Consider the following 14,815-nt stretch of genomic DNA (forward strand, 5'->3'; position numbering starts at 1 on the left):
GCACTTCTTCCTCCTTCAGGCTCCGTGAACATCACATCACTGCTGCAAAAACCTCTTCTGAAGCAAAGCGAGAAGCACAATGGGATTTTAAACCCAAGACTCGACATGAAGACAAACTGATAGCTGTGTGTTATTTCTTTTATAAGTGTGTGTGTTTTCTGTGGAGCAAGTTTACACCTTCGCACTGGATGCTGAGATGCGCAGAAAGTGACAGCGGTCCTCATCTCTTCTACAGTCCTCAACGAGTTAGAAAACGCCATGAAAGGTTTGTTGCTTCTCCATAAAGCGTGTGTTTAAAGTGTGTGTTTTAAATCCAAACATACAGATTACACTCATGACAGATTTCTGTGCGCATTTTCTTTGTGGTGCGCGGCTCACATCTGGATGACATTACGGTACTGCGGTGCAGAAGTTGTGAAATACTTGGGAGTTTCTTCCCTTTTATTCCCAGCACTTAGTCGCATCACAGAAGGATATAAAACACCAAATAATGTTTGCACAATTAGACCACATTGAACTTGTTAAAGTTGTGATGTCTAAGAAACAAGATGCTTTCACAAGAAGACATCCTGCACACTGATGATGACCAGTGCACATCTCTTGTTGTGCATGTGATTTCCAGCTTACAAACTGATGTATGTGTGCTTAAGCTCCAACCAGGGGCCACTTGACTGCATTTGTAGCATCCATAACTACACCGTGTTACCCAAGAGAAACTGGGGTGAAATAAGACTCTGACCCCCCACCAGCAAGCACACACTCAGCTCATCCCTCTGTGTCTCCCCTGTCTCCCCCCTCACTCCCATCTGTTTACCATTACCAGTGATGTTCCCCCTGCTCTGCTCCAGTCTTCAGTGTAGTGCTGCACAGTGTAATTAGGGTTTACTGTCAACAACCCAGAGAAACCACAGCCTGTGGCTTTTACAGTTCTCTGGACCTCCTATCTCCACACACACACACTAGATATCATACTACACTATCTCAAACCTAATGCCTTGATGGCTGCCTCCACTCTGCCAAACACAGATCACTGTACTCAAGGATAACTTTATGAATTCTTGGCTCTGTGCAGCTGCCCTGTAGTGTTTCTCTCAGTTTGATTTTGCCTTAGACACTATATACCTCCAGCAGAGCACATTGACCTACTTATGTCATGTTTCTGATTATGTCACACAGACGACTTTGCAGACGAGGAGGAAGTACAGTCTTTTGGATACAAGAGGTTCGGTGAGTGAAAAATCCTTCTCTAATCATAAAACTTTTATTGCTCTCTGTCCTGCTGTTACTCACCTTGAATTACCTTGATAATTAGAGGCATGGCGGTCTAATTGAATCCTCTAGTTAACACAAAAGACACATTTTTCATGTCAGGACAGACAGCTCATCTGTCCTGGCTTTTAGCTCAGTCGCTAATGGTTCCGCAGGGTACGGGTGAAACGTAAATGTGGCTGACAGTCTGTGAGGTCCACCTCGCCACAGGCCCAACGACTGCTGACAGAGCTCGCCAGATCAAGGAGAATCAGAAACTACCCGTCTCTCTTTCATCCACTTAAATTGAGTCACTTGAACATGTTGACTCACACAAACATGCCGCAGGACCTCAGAAATGTGGAGCAGCTCAAGCTGAAATTGTAGTCAACATATATCTGTGTTGTGGCGCAGATGGAGTTCACATGCATTTGGTTTGTGTACAAGTGCACTCATGCACATGCACCATGAAGGTTGTGTAGCTTAAAGGAACAGTGTGTAAGAATTGGGGGGATTTAGTGGCATTGAGCAGTGTAGACTGCCGATTGCAACCAGGTGAAACTCCTCCCTGTTAGAATTTCTTCAGTGTGCAGGTTTTTACCAGGAGCCGAATCATCTGCAAAACATACTGAGCAGGTGATTACAGCTGGTAAAGTTGTAAGTTGTAGTGTTCTCCCGGCACTGTTCAGTGTGTTTAGATGAGCCACTAGCCTAGCACCTGCTAATGTGTGCTAACCTTTTTTTCCTGCTACCTAAAGATCCAGATGTTCAGGTTTTTACTGGGAGCCGAATTGTCCGCAGAGGTCTCTTCCGCTCCAAAACAAATCCTGTGATCTATATCGGTGAAAACACTGAATAAAGTAGTTTCACTTTCATCAATCAGGGTTTTTTTCGGTGCTCTTGTTGTAGAGGGGCCTCTAATGTGAGGCCGAAGCCTCTCAGCCCACAGTCCGTGTCCATGACCACATATGCAGCTGAATAATCCGGGTCGGTGTGCTGCAGTGTGGAGTGTTACACTCAGGACATATCTCTGCAGATATAAGCACAATAATGTGGTGCAGCAACTTTCTTACCATCCCATCTGAGCTGTGTTGCTCCAAAGACATCAGGAATCTCACATCTCTGACTGTTAACGTAATAATTTTGTGCAACTTATTGGCGCAGAGATTGTGTTGTGATTCACACACTGTTAGAGTACTTTCTTCTGAAGTGACCTGCAGACGCTGATCCCACCCACCTCAGCCTGTCATGGTTTAAACATTATCCACTTGAAACACTTAAAGAGACAAATCAGGGCATTTAAAGGAACAGTGTTGAGGATTTAGGGAGGTTTAGTGCCGTCTAGTGGTGAGGATTGCAGATTGCAACCAGATGAAACTTCTCCTGGTTATGATTCCTTCAGTGTTCGTTGTCCAGGAGGTTTTTACCTGTTGATTTAAATCGTAAAAACACGTAATAAAGCAGTTTCACTTTTAAGAATCTGTGTTTTTCCGATGCTCTCATAGCTGAGGGCCTGCTAGCTATGGGGGCCAACACAAAAACACAAATGACCCTTTCTGGAGACAGTGTTTGGTTTGTCCTTACTGGGCTACTGTAGAAACAATCTTCCTGGAGGAGGACCAGCACCTTATGTAGATATAAACAGCTCATTCTACGGCATCAAAAACACAACATTTATTATTTTTTAGGTGATTATACATTTAAGAAAACACACTTAATGTATTGCTTTCCATTTCTGCCACCAAATCCCCCTAAATCTTAAAATCTTACACACTGCCCCTTTAAAGTCGCAGTGGGGCCCCGTTCTCAGAAGTTTTCCCATTTGACTTGTACACTGGTAGTGAACCGGACAAGACCAGAATGATAAGGATAAAAAAGCTTAAAGGGTCAGCTCACCCAACTGACAAACACTTACGTATCTCTTGTGGTATCAAGCCATGCAACCAGTGTTGGTCATATTTTTCCAGGTTTTGGGACGTTTGTCCCTGAAGTTTTTCCCTACAATACAGTATGACAGAAACACGTCTTTCCAGTAAAAGTGTCCCCATGACTCTGGAGAATCCACAGACCTAACTTTCAGCAGGCTTTATCTTTTGCCAAACATATAGTTCCCATTACTAATAAATCCTGTAAAGTGAAAAAAATATGTCTCTAATTTTGGTGAAATTACCCTTTAAATTAGCATCTCTGGCTTTTTTCCTCCATGGCAGCTATAATATGGTCCATTCTGCTCTTTCTCCTTTTCTTCTTCGATGTGAAATGCTCATACAATTTGTATTTTTATGTCATAAATGCACATTTGTTCCTCTGACATGCTGCATTAATGATCGTTAAGCACAGCTACTTTTACACAGAAAGGATCAGTTTGTTTCAGCGCTCCCCCAGTCACTGATGTTGGGTTTTGTGAGGCATATGTTTGCCATCAAGTGCATGCATTCATGCTTTTTGGATAAAGAAGAAAAAACTGGCAGCAAAGGGCAAACGCTGTGTCACACACACACTCAAACACATCATTATTACTTTCCTTGGAGACGGAGCGCGTGCTCCATCTCGGTTGTGTTGATTCAACATTGATTTGGGATCAGGAGCCTCTGTGTCTCTGGATTTAGGGTGTTGCTGCAGTATGACTCATTCACACACAGTTCGGCCGAGGTCCACCAGAGTGGATGTGAGGCAGCACCAGCTGAGAGGAATTCAAACTGTGTTAAAACACAATCTCTTTTATCCGAGTCACCCGAGTAGAAGCATCCTGTTTGTCTTTCTCTGCGAGCGCGTGCGAGTCCCGCTCATGAATTAGATTAGAGAGCTGCAGGGCGGGGAGCCAAATCCTGCTCACTTTTAACTTTATTCAAATGAACTCTTGACATTCGGAGAAGTAGGAGGAGAGAGCTGCTGAACTCTGAGCTGAGTGCTGTTGGCCCTCTCAGGGACCGGGCAGCTGTTTGGAGGGGTCGACTCCAAGGGTCTGCCTCACCCCTCCAGAGGCTTTGTTGTGCAACAGAGATGCATTCATGCAAACCATCACAAACCCTCATTCTTCCACTATTAGCACCATAATGTCAGGACTCAGAGGAAAACAAGCAGTTATTTCCTCTCTGCATGTTTTGCTTTAATTGATTGCACTCTCCCAGGAGACTGATAGTGTTTAAACTGTTGTGATGTGTCAAAGCTGTGGCTGTTGTGCAAATCTGTGTCTAGTTTATAAAGTCACTACTGAGCAGTAAACATTGGTAAGAACCAGTGCATACAACACCAGTGGGCTTCTGTTTGTCTATGCATATTTGGATACATATTTCATATACTTTGCATGCATTACTGCTGACCATTTAATATAGTGCTTCAGACATTATGGTAAAAGGAAGAATGGCGGCCATTGACTTCCAATAAAACTAATACACAATGAAAATCAACTTACAGTGGTTTAAAACATGCACTGTGGATTAAATCACATATTATACAGTACATGTGAAATCAAACATGAACGACAAACAAGATGTCATGATCAGAAAAACAAGACTTTTTTTTTATTATTAGGTTTTGCCTTTTGGTCTCATAGTTTCACACAAGCACTTAATAAAACCTAGTACCTATCAAGTATCAAGTACCTAAGTTTCAAGCTTCTGCAAGTTGATTTTCATACCTTACTGAAATGATTAGTAGTCAATGGTTGCCGATAAAGAAATCACACAATACCAATGGGCTTCTATTTTTCTATTGGCATTTACATTTTAAATACTTTGCTATTACTGTTGACCATTTCTTAAAGTGCTCCAGAAGTTTTTCCATGAAGCCATTTACATCCACCAATTCTAGTACACAATGAAAATCCACTTGCAGTGGTTTGAAACATACTTCAATTTGTAAACCATTGTCAAGATGTCATTATCAGGACAACAAGAGGATTGTATTTTGTTTTGAATGATCTATTTCAAGTAAGTTTCAAGCTTCTGGAAGTTGATTTTCATACCTCACTCAAATGATTAGAAGTCATCGGTTGCCGATGAAGAAATCAGTGCATACAACACCAGTGGGCTCCTGTTTTTCTTAGCCTATTTACTCATACATTTCACTTACTTTGCTATTACTGCTGACCCATCTAAAGCACTCCAGAAGTTTTACCACAAAGCCATTGAATTCCACCAATTCTAGTACACAATGAACGTTGTTACATTGCTTTTTGATCTTGTAATTTCACACAAGCACCTGAAGACCTCACAAAGAAAGTGAAAACTTTGCGATTGACCCCATGAAGATATAAAGGTAGCTAAATGTTAACTGTAATAATTTATCTTTTTCAAGTAAGTTTCAGGCCTCTGCAAGTTGATTTTTATACCTTACTGAAATGAATTCAGTTTGATCAGAAGTCAAGAGTTGCTGATAAAGAATTCAGTGCATACAACACCAGTGGACCTCTGTTTTTCTTAGCCTATTTCTTCACATACTCTGCTATTACCACTGACCATTTTCTGAAGCGCTCCAGTTTTTCCCAGAAGCCACTGACATCAATTCTAGTACACAATGAAAATCACCTTGCATCTGTTTGAAACATACTCTAAATTGTAAAGAATTGTCAAGATGTCAAGATCAGGACAAGAAGAAGACTTTTTTCTGGATTATTAGGTTGCTTTTGGATTTGGTAGTTTAACACAAGAACGTGAAGACATCACAAAGAAAGTGAAAACTTTGCTACTGGCCCCATGAAAATATAAAGGTCACTAAATGTTAACTGTTATAAATTATCTATTTGAAGTAAGTTTTAAACCTCTGCTGTCAAAGAAATCAGTCATAGAATGGAAAATGGATTCCAGCACTGTAAAGAATACATGGCTTGTAGTTAATGGACTGAAATGTGCAAAAACACAGTGGTCCGGTCAGCAAGATGCCTCAGCATGTGAGATAAAGCGTGGGAAGGCTTGAGGCTTGAGTGCTTGAAGTTTTCCACATAAAAATGCATTAGGAAAGATAACGGAGCATTGGAATACCATATGGTTTGATGGTCAGCTTTATCTTCCCAAGAAGGGTTGTTTGCGAAACTCCCTTTTAGTTTCTTGAATTCCAAGATTTAATGCACTCATCACAGTTTTGTAATAAAATGCTCAAATGCAGCTGTGATAAAATCTGACACAGCTTTCATTCAGTTTCTTCACCGCTTTGGCAAACAAACGCAGGCTCGCCTCCAGCTTTTCTGCATTATAAAGTACAATGTGTAATGTCAACACACGTGTACAAGTAACACGTAGTGACCATGTTGCTGAAATATCTTTAAGAGTACCTTTGGGGTTGTTTGTACGTTTGCTGACATGCAAGGTAACGAGTCAGCTTTCCGAAGGTCAGAAAGAGCCCGTTGGGGAAATGCACACTTACACACGCACACACACACACACACACACACACACACACACAAATTTTAAACAGAGTGAACTGTTTCTGATTCTCTATCTTACATAAACGTCACCCAGTAGGCATGCATACATCATGTATATTTACACAAATACACACAAGGACGCACATTTTTCCACTAGTTTGTATACAAGTGGAAATATATAAACACACACACATGCACACACACACACACACACACACACACACACATTCACTGAGTGAATTCATCTGGTAATCCCATCTCTCTCCCTGCCAAGTTGAAGCCAGGCCGGAATTGCTTCCACAGTGCTCAGGCTTTAAACATATTTATTTTTCAGTGGGGGGTTGACATAAGAAGGCCATTAGAATAAAATAGAAATCTACCTGAGCTCTGGCTGAACTCTACGGCCCCTTTAGAGCTGGTATAATCATCGGTCATTGGCAGTCAGCAGTTGCCCCTTGGCCCAACCCAAACCAGTAATCATCCAGTCACAAAAATCTTGTAACTAAAAAGTTTGGATCATGTCAAAAAATACAGTTGGCAATGTAGTCCTGTGCATATCCAGAAAACCTCTGTGGGAAAGGTGCTGCATACAAAGAGTGAAAAAAAATCAGTAGAAAAGCAAAAAGTTGTACCATTTAAAGTGTAGCGAGCTCTGATTCTAGTGTGCAGGTGCCTTCCGGAGGACAAATCTGAGACGAGGTGAAGCAAAGTCGAGCTAAGATTTTGGGTTCAACTTTCCTGAACTTCCACTGTTGACCAATGGCAAAATAGTCTTGACAGTGCTGATCTTTAAGGAAACAGAGACCTGGAAAATCCAAAATGGACAATGTTATAGTATCAGTTGTCATATTATCCAATTTAATATGAGTTCTGCTCTCCAGAACTTTAACTGCTCTACAAAAGAGATGTGGAATGGTTTGTGCTCATTCGTGCAACAGGAATACACAATATTCCCTTAAAATAACCACATTAACTTTTAATATTGCTGCACATCAGGTGGGGGTCGGTATCAAATAACTGCAGAAAAGGCAGTTTCTCAGAGCGTTATATTTCTACATGAATTAACAAACGGTTAAGTTGATCACACATTATCTCCGCTCGGCGCTCTGCTGCTCCATCTCCCCAGACAGAGTGCCCAGAGTGCGCTCTGCCACTCCAATAGTATGGTGCTCTGGATAACTGAACAGTACATTCAGACCGGCTCCAAATTTACAAATGTTCCAGTTTGTGCCAGAGTGCGCTTCATCACTCAGAGTTAGTATTTCTGAATGCCCCACTCGCATCATCCTCCTCCACTGTCTAAAACAAGCCAAAAGAACTTGCTAGCTAATGCTAGCTAATGTCTGTGGAGAATTGTTTTGCTCCAGCTAAGCCCCGCCCACCTAAAAATGTCGTACTGTTTACTAACAGTAAATAATTCACAGCTGAATGCAACAAGAACACCAATCAAAGTATAACCTCCAGGAATAATGGAGGGATAAGTTAGCAAAATACCAGTGGCATCCAGAGGAAGCAGTATATAGCATTATTGTCTGAGACAGTGGAAGGGTTTTCCTGACCAAGATAGGTATGTTCTTAAAGGGTAAAAATAATTTATATATAATATGTAAAATGTTTGTATGTTCAAAAGAATTACAAAGGACATGTGTTTTCATCTCAATCCTTTGTTTAAAGGGACAGTTCAATCCAAATCAAAAAATACATATTTGTCCTCTCACCTGTAGTGCTATTTATCAATCTAGATCTGGTGTGAGTGTCCGAGTGTTGGAGATCATGGCTGTAGAGATGTTTGCCTTCTTTCCAGCGTAATGGAACTAGATGGTTCTTGGCATTTGGTGCTCAAAGTGTCAAAAAAATTTTTAAAAACTCAACAGCAATGTCCCTTTCCAGAAATCATGATCTGGTTACTCAAGATGATCCACAGACCTTGTTGTGAGCAGTTTCATTTAGGAACTATTTTCTTTCTACCGAACTACACCTGTCAACAGTATCACTGTGCAGAAGGAAGCATGCATCGACACATTGATGGGAGGCTCATGTTCATGACATCGGAGATGTAAACATCAATGGTGTCAAAACACAAAAGGAAGCGTGCCTTCTACGGCTAGATCACCTGTCACCACTGAGCTAGCTAACGTTACATGAGTAGATGCACGCTTCTTTCTGCGTGGTGATGTGTTTGGCAGGTATAGTTTGGTAGAGAGGAAATAGTTCCTACATGAAACTGCTCACAACAAGGTCTGTGGATTCAGTCAGTTACATAAACACAAACTCAAATAGGTTGGGGCAGTGTCAGTACACCAAAAAGTAAATTGCAACATTAAAGATAAAAGACTCTGAACATCACATACTGAAAATAAATAACTATATACGAGGACAAAATTATGAACTTTTCACCAGTCAGTGAGCTTACAGTCACAAGTGAAACCATATTATATTATAATAAATTCACCAGCTTCCTGCACTGGCTCTCATGTCGTGCGTCACTGGGTGGTATTACTGTATTGATTTTTACTGGAGGCGTATTGGTCTGCAGGTAGGAGTCAGGGCCAATCATGAAATAACGGAGGCTTGATTACTCCATGCAGCAGGTCCTCCTGGGATCTGCCCTGATGTCTGGATGGGGGTCTTACTCCCTCTGCTGCTGGGTCTCCTGTTCCCACACATGTGGGTTTGGAGAGGCCGGGCTCAGGAGGTTTGCGGCCGGCGTGGAACCCAGAGTGCACTAATCTATTTCCTGCACTTGTTATGGTTTCTCCAGCGAGGCCCGGAACATTCCTGGAGCCGAGCTCGGCGTAGGGGTGTCTGTGCCTGGAACCAGCTGTGTCAGCACAGCCGGGCCTCGGTTCGGGCCCGGTGGGTTTCTCTGGCAACGAGCATCCCCCGGCTTCACAGCCACCTTCAGCTGTAGTCATAATGACACCTCAGCTACCACCTCATCCATCCTGGTTAACATGGAATCAAACAGGGTTATGTTGACGCTAGCTTTTGTCAGGCCCTGACACATTTAATACAGACTGTCATGTGATACTTTGCAGTGTGTTTGTCAGAATGTCTGATGAGGATTTTTATGCACTTTGCTGTGGTTTCTTGGCCTTTTTTACAGAGTTGTGTTGTGGTTTTCTCAAATTCTGCCTCTGAGTTCTTTCTTAAAATTGCGTGGCAAGATTCGATCACTTAATACTTTGGTAAATCGTCTAAAGCCTTCTTCACTGTCTGCCATACCACTGTCAAAAATGTTCCCTTGGCCTTGAGACTTCACAGTCAGCATGCCTTCGCAAACATTATTTAATCTGTGTGTGAGCACATTTGTCTTGATTTGTCTGTTTTTTACTGAACTTCTCTCTTTGCTGCTGTCCTTTCTCTCATGTGATTCTCATAGTCCATAAAGTTACATTTCTTATTTCCAGTTCCCTAAATTGCAGCTTGTCATTGCAGCTGCTGTAATCAATACTTTTGTATTAATAATTAAACAAATAAAGATGTGTAATGTGAAAGGCATTGCTCACAGTGACAGTGAAAAGCATCTTTCAATTGGCATTTCACCTCAGTGTTATGTAGCTTTGTAGCATCTTGTTCCAAAATCCACTGCATGCTAAAAGTTTGCGATTATTCAATAAACATTGGGAAGCATTTAGCAGCTTAGGAGCCACAGTAGATACTTCCCTCAGGAGTGGGCGGAGACCAAAACAGAGTTAGGTTTTTGGCTTTTATGTGCAATTTACTGAATTTTCGAAAGGTTGTTTTTGTCCTGTGTACTCTCACACAGCACAATATCACAGGACGACAAAGCTCATTAATTATTTTTGGAATGAGGTTGGAATGAGGCATCAACCACTCACATCATGCAGAATGGAAACCATGATAATGGTGGACTTGTTGCAGCTGTTGCAAATTCCCTTCGCTGCCAGTGTGAATAGTTTAGATGTTAAATATTTGTGTCTTTTATTGGTCTGGCTCCAGGTGTGTCAAGGCCCTTAAAAGGAAAGTGAATAATGGACTTAATCTCATCAGATCAGATCAAAAAAAGACATGGTGACTTTAAAATAACTCAAAGTTCCCTTGGTTTGACACGGTTCGGAACACCAGTGTCCCTGGGGAAAGTCCTGTGTTGTTTGACCATCCACTACCCCAACCTTTCTCCTTACAGGGATTTTCAGTCTTTGTGCTACTTCCTTCTTCACCCCCATCAGTGGTTCTCTATGGTCACTTGATCACAGTCTTCCCAGATACATTGATTATATATTACTGGCTCATGATTAGGTACATTATATGCAAATTGTGGTGCATTACTTTTTGTAGGTAAACGTACGAAAAGTGCATGAGAACAGCCTGATCAGAGGCCTTTATTATGAAGCAGGATTTGCAGTTAGTGTGGTAACTTCGGGGTTAACTCTGGGTTTCCAGTACTACAAAGCTGGTTCTCTTTTTACTGAGATAAATCACCATGGTAACTCATGCTGAATAGCTAACCTGCAGTAGAGTATGTTAACCTCAGAGTATCGGATCACAGTCTGGCAACACCCAGACTGCTGAAGAAAAAGTATACATGGACGAAAATCCAGAGTCTCAAGGGAAAAAAAAAGAGTAACCTTTATATTGTTAGAGGTCGTTAGTAATAGTAGGTAATTTCATTGTTTCAGGGCTCTATTTTCATTCTTCAAAATAGAGCTCCTAACAAATATAGAGATCGTTAACAACACTAAACACATGATTTTAGCAGTGTTTTAACTTATGCAAACTCGATTTTAGTCTGTAGTGATAGTGTTGCTATTTTACACTCTTATTCCATCACTGCATCTCAAAATAATGAGACACCTACTTGATGAGGCCTCAGGTGGACCCAAACACGAGTCAAAGAAATGCTAAGTTTGCTCTGTGCCTGCTGGATGGATGCAACTTTGCTTTCATGTCATCATATTTAAAACCTGATGATATGTCAGCGTTGTGTTTGCAGCTTGTGTCTGCTGGTGCCACCGAGTGGGGCAAGAGGGTACAAACTGATATGGACGCTTAGAACATTATTTTAAGGGCTTCATAGTGAACTTCTCTGTTGAAAGGAACTCTTGTAGAAGCTCCAGACACAGACATACTAGACCCAAGTCTGCAGTGGGTTAAACACCTGCTGTAGAGAGCAGACATGGATGGGAAAACACTTACTGAAGTCACCTGCTAAAACGAGGGGGACCAGCTGTAAAACACAGGGTTTCTCTTTGACTTTCAAGGAAGTAAAAATGGGCTTTTGGCAGTTGGGTGCTATTTCTCAAACAATTTAAAGTGATTTCAAAGCCGTGAATTTATTTTAAGCACTTTCAAGCACACATGGTTTATTCTTTACACACTATCAAAGGGTGTAATGCCTCTTTAACACCTGTTCTTGATTTTTTTGTGGTTTTCTCCTCCACACCTGTGGCTTGTTGACTAAATGGGCCCATTCAGTATAAAGAGAACTGTGTGCTGGTGCTCTGTTTGGCTCTGATGATGTCTGCTGCTCTTTAGCTTTATTAATTGGGTGATAATTTAAGAAGATATGTTCCCTTTACTTCATGCCACCTGGTGTCATGTGCAGGAGATTCTCAGTTGTGTTTTTGTGCCTTTGCAACTCCAAGCTGGGGCACTTTTTTGATTGATTTGTTTCAAAAATGTTCATACCCACAAGGTTTTTAAGTAAATTAAAGGCTGTGAAGAGCCTTGAAAACACCTCAAAGAGAAAGTAAAGTGGTGACAAGAGTAGAAAGAAGTGTGCGTTTTTTTGTGTGAGTGAGAAAAAGAAAAGTGCAGACAGACAAATTATATTTCCCAAGGAGACACCCAGAAACAATGAAGTATAATGTGATTAAACAAATAAAGTCAGATGTCAGCCAGTGGCTTACAGAAACCAGCTCCACGTCTCAGTTTCACATGTCAGGCTTAAGTCTTATTTTCTCTGCGCAGAGACAGGAAAGTTCACCCTGAGATATTCGGAGTGGGCTGTTAAAGCTGGAACCTCTGGGTGTAAACAAAAAGATGATGTACAGACCAGGGATGAGGGATTTCATTCGTATCTGGCTTTGGGAGAATCTCACCACCGGACAGACGGGAGGAGAGATAACACCAAGATGCTGAATGAGCTAGAAGAGCAGGGGGCAGCTGGGCAAGAGGGTATCCTATCCCAGGAGATGTGGAAGGGAGTGAAAAGGAAGTGGGAAAAGGTGGAGGAGACTCAGCTGTTTGAAAGAGAGGAGCAGGAAGTGGATGGATGGCTTTGGAGACGCATGAGAGAAGCTCTTTGTGAGGAGATAAGGGTTTGTGAGTGTGTGTGTGTGATGGTAGTAGATAAGGAGGGAGTTGTAACAGTATAGTCTCCAGCTGGAACTGTTTATCTGAAGCACAAACTACACACCTTTATGACATTGGAGCATACGCACTCACAGATACAATTAGAAAATCATTAGTTTAGCGGTGCAGTTTCTCAGATGTCATTACTCAGTACTCTCAGACGTTTAGACTCGCTCTTATCTCCGGTATAACTCAATCCTTTCAACCTGGAATCTCACGGAGCTGAGTGAATGTGATGAACGGCAGCCAGGAGGGGAAATGGCAGCCGATCACAGAGAAATTTTATGAACACATCATTTTTATTTTTTTCTCTCAATGTACAATAATAAAGCCTAGGATGACAGAAGCAGAGGTGGAAAGTACATTAACACACATGTTGCCCAGAAGAATGATTTTGTGCCGATTTTACACAAAAGTATGAATGTAAAAATATAAATTCTTACTTTACTGTAATGATTTGACAGTTATGGTTACTTGTATAGCGCGCTTAGCTTTTTTAGTCTAATAAATAAACAAAATAAACTCACAAACTGTTAAGAAAGAAATATTCTTTCACTTGTTTTCCTTAATAAACAGAAAGGTACAACCATACACCCTCTGAATCCTCTGAATCTTCTCTTTCACTAAACTAAGACTAGCTTAATTTGCTTGTTGATTCACCGTAAAACAACAATCATAAACTTGAAAGAAACAACAACAACAACAACAAAAAAACTGTCTGTCAACTGTTCCAACAATCACCAACTTTGGTTTAGTTAAAAATAAACCCTTAATCCACTGAGTAAGATGTGAAAATATGCTGACTCTACACACGGTTTTACCCACTGTCTCTCTTTCTACAGTCCTGTAACATAATCCCCACCAGTTGCCATCTTCCTCAGCTCAGCCGCCTGTTCCTCCAGTAGTGACTGACCTCTGGTGGTGTGGCCTGTGCACTGCATCACCCCAATACAGCATTTCTGTATCAGTTGAACAGACAGAGGGGCATCCGTATTCTTGATGGTATTTAAAATCACATCATCTGGATTGCTTAATACTCAGCGATACTGCCCAAGCTGACTTGCATATTATTTTACATATATATTTTAACACAGTTTTTCAGTTTGTTCTTGGGACCCCTGCTGAAAATGAAATAATGCATCTCAAGGTGTGGTATCATGATATAATAAATTTGACTATCATAATAGAATTATATGTCTAAACATCAATCAATTCAGCTTGAAGTAAAATTGTGAATGCAGGGAGCTGTTTCATCAAATGTGCAATATGAGATCACTTCCTCTCACATTTTGACACATTCCAGTAATCGAAACAAAAGCCATACTTGTGACTCATGCGCCAGCGTGCAAAAGCCCTGCTATTCTAGCACATTTCTGTAATTAGCCATGACAGTCAAATGTGGCGTTGCAATCTGGACTTGCAAAAAAAAGAAAAAAAAACTGAGTAGTCACAGATGATCAATTGAAGCAGCAACAGCTGAGACATGCTGACCTTTAGTCTCTAATGGTCTAAAGGGGTTGAGATCCAAAAACATTGGACGGTGATCGGTTTAAATAATCAATTTTCCAGTTCAAGTCAATCTTAATTTGAACGAGCCAGGCTGATTCATAAATCCCCAAATTGATCCTTTAATACATGACTTTCCCCATGGATGTGTGATCTCAAACCTGGTTAGTCTCGTGCTGCCAGCCTTTGGTTCTTTATACAACAATACTAGTGAACCTCAGCTGAATCAAAACATGCTGGGAGCTGCTCCACTGAAGGCACCAAAGAGCCCTAAAGGTGGATGTCTGGTTGGATTTCGGGTTTAAAAATGATAAAGACAGAAGAGTTGGACAGAATTACAGCAGAATTACGCTATAATGTTGTAAAAAAAAAAATGCT

General features: G+C 41.2%; 1 pseudogene; it reads left to right on the forward strand.

Annotated features, from left to right (window-relative positions):
* Positions 1-14,815, forward strand: part of LOC126398053 (collectin-12-like) — a 50,037-nt pseudogene continuing 35,222 nt past the window's right edge.

Source organism: Epinephelus moara, chromosome 11 (genome assembly GCF_006386435.1).
Source record: "Epinephelus moara isolate mb chromosome 11, YSFRI_EMoa_1.0, whole genome shotgun sequence".
In the NCBI taxonomy this organism is placed as follows: Eukaryota; Metazoa; Chordata; class Actinopteri; order Perciformes; family Serranidae; genus Epinephelus; species Epinephelus moara.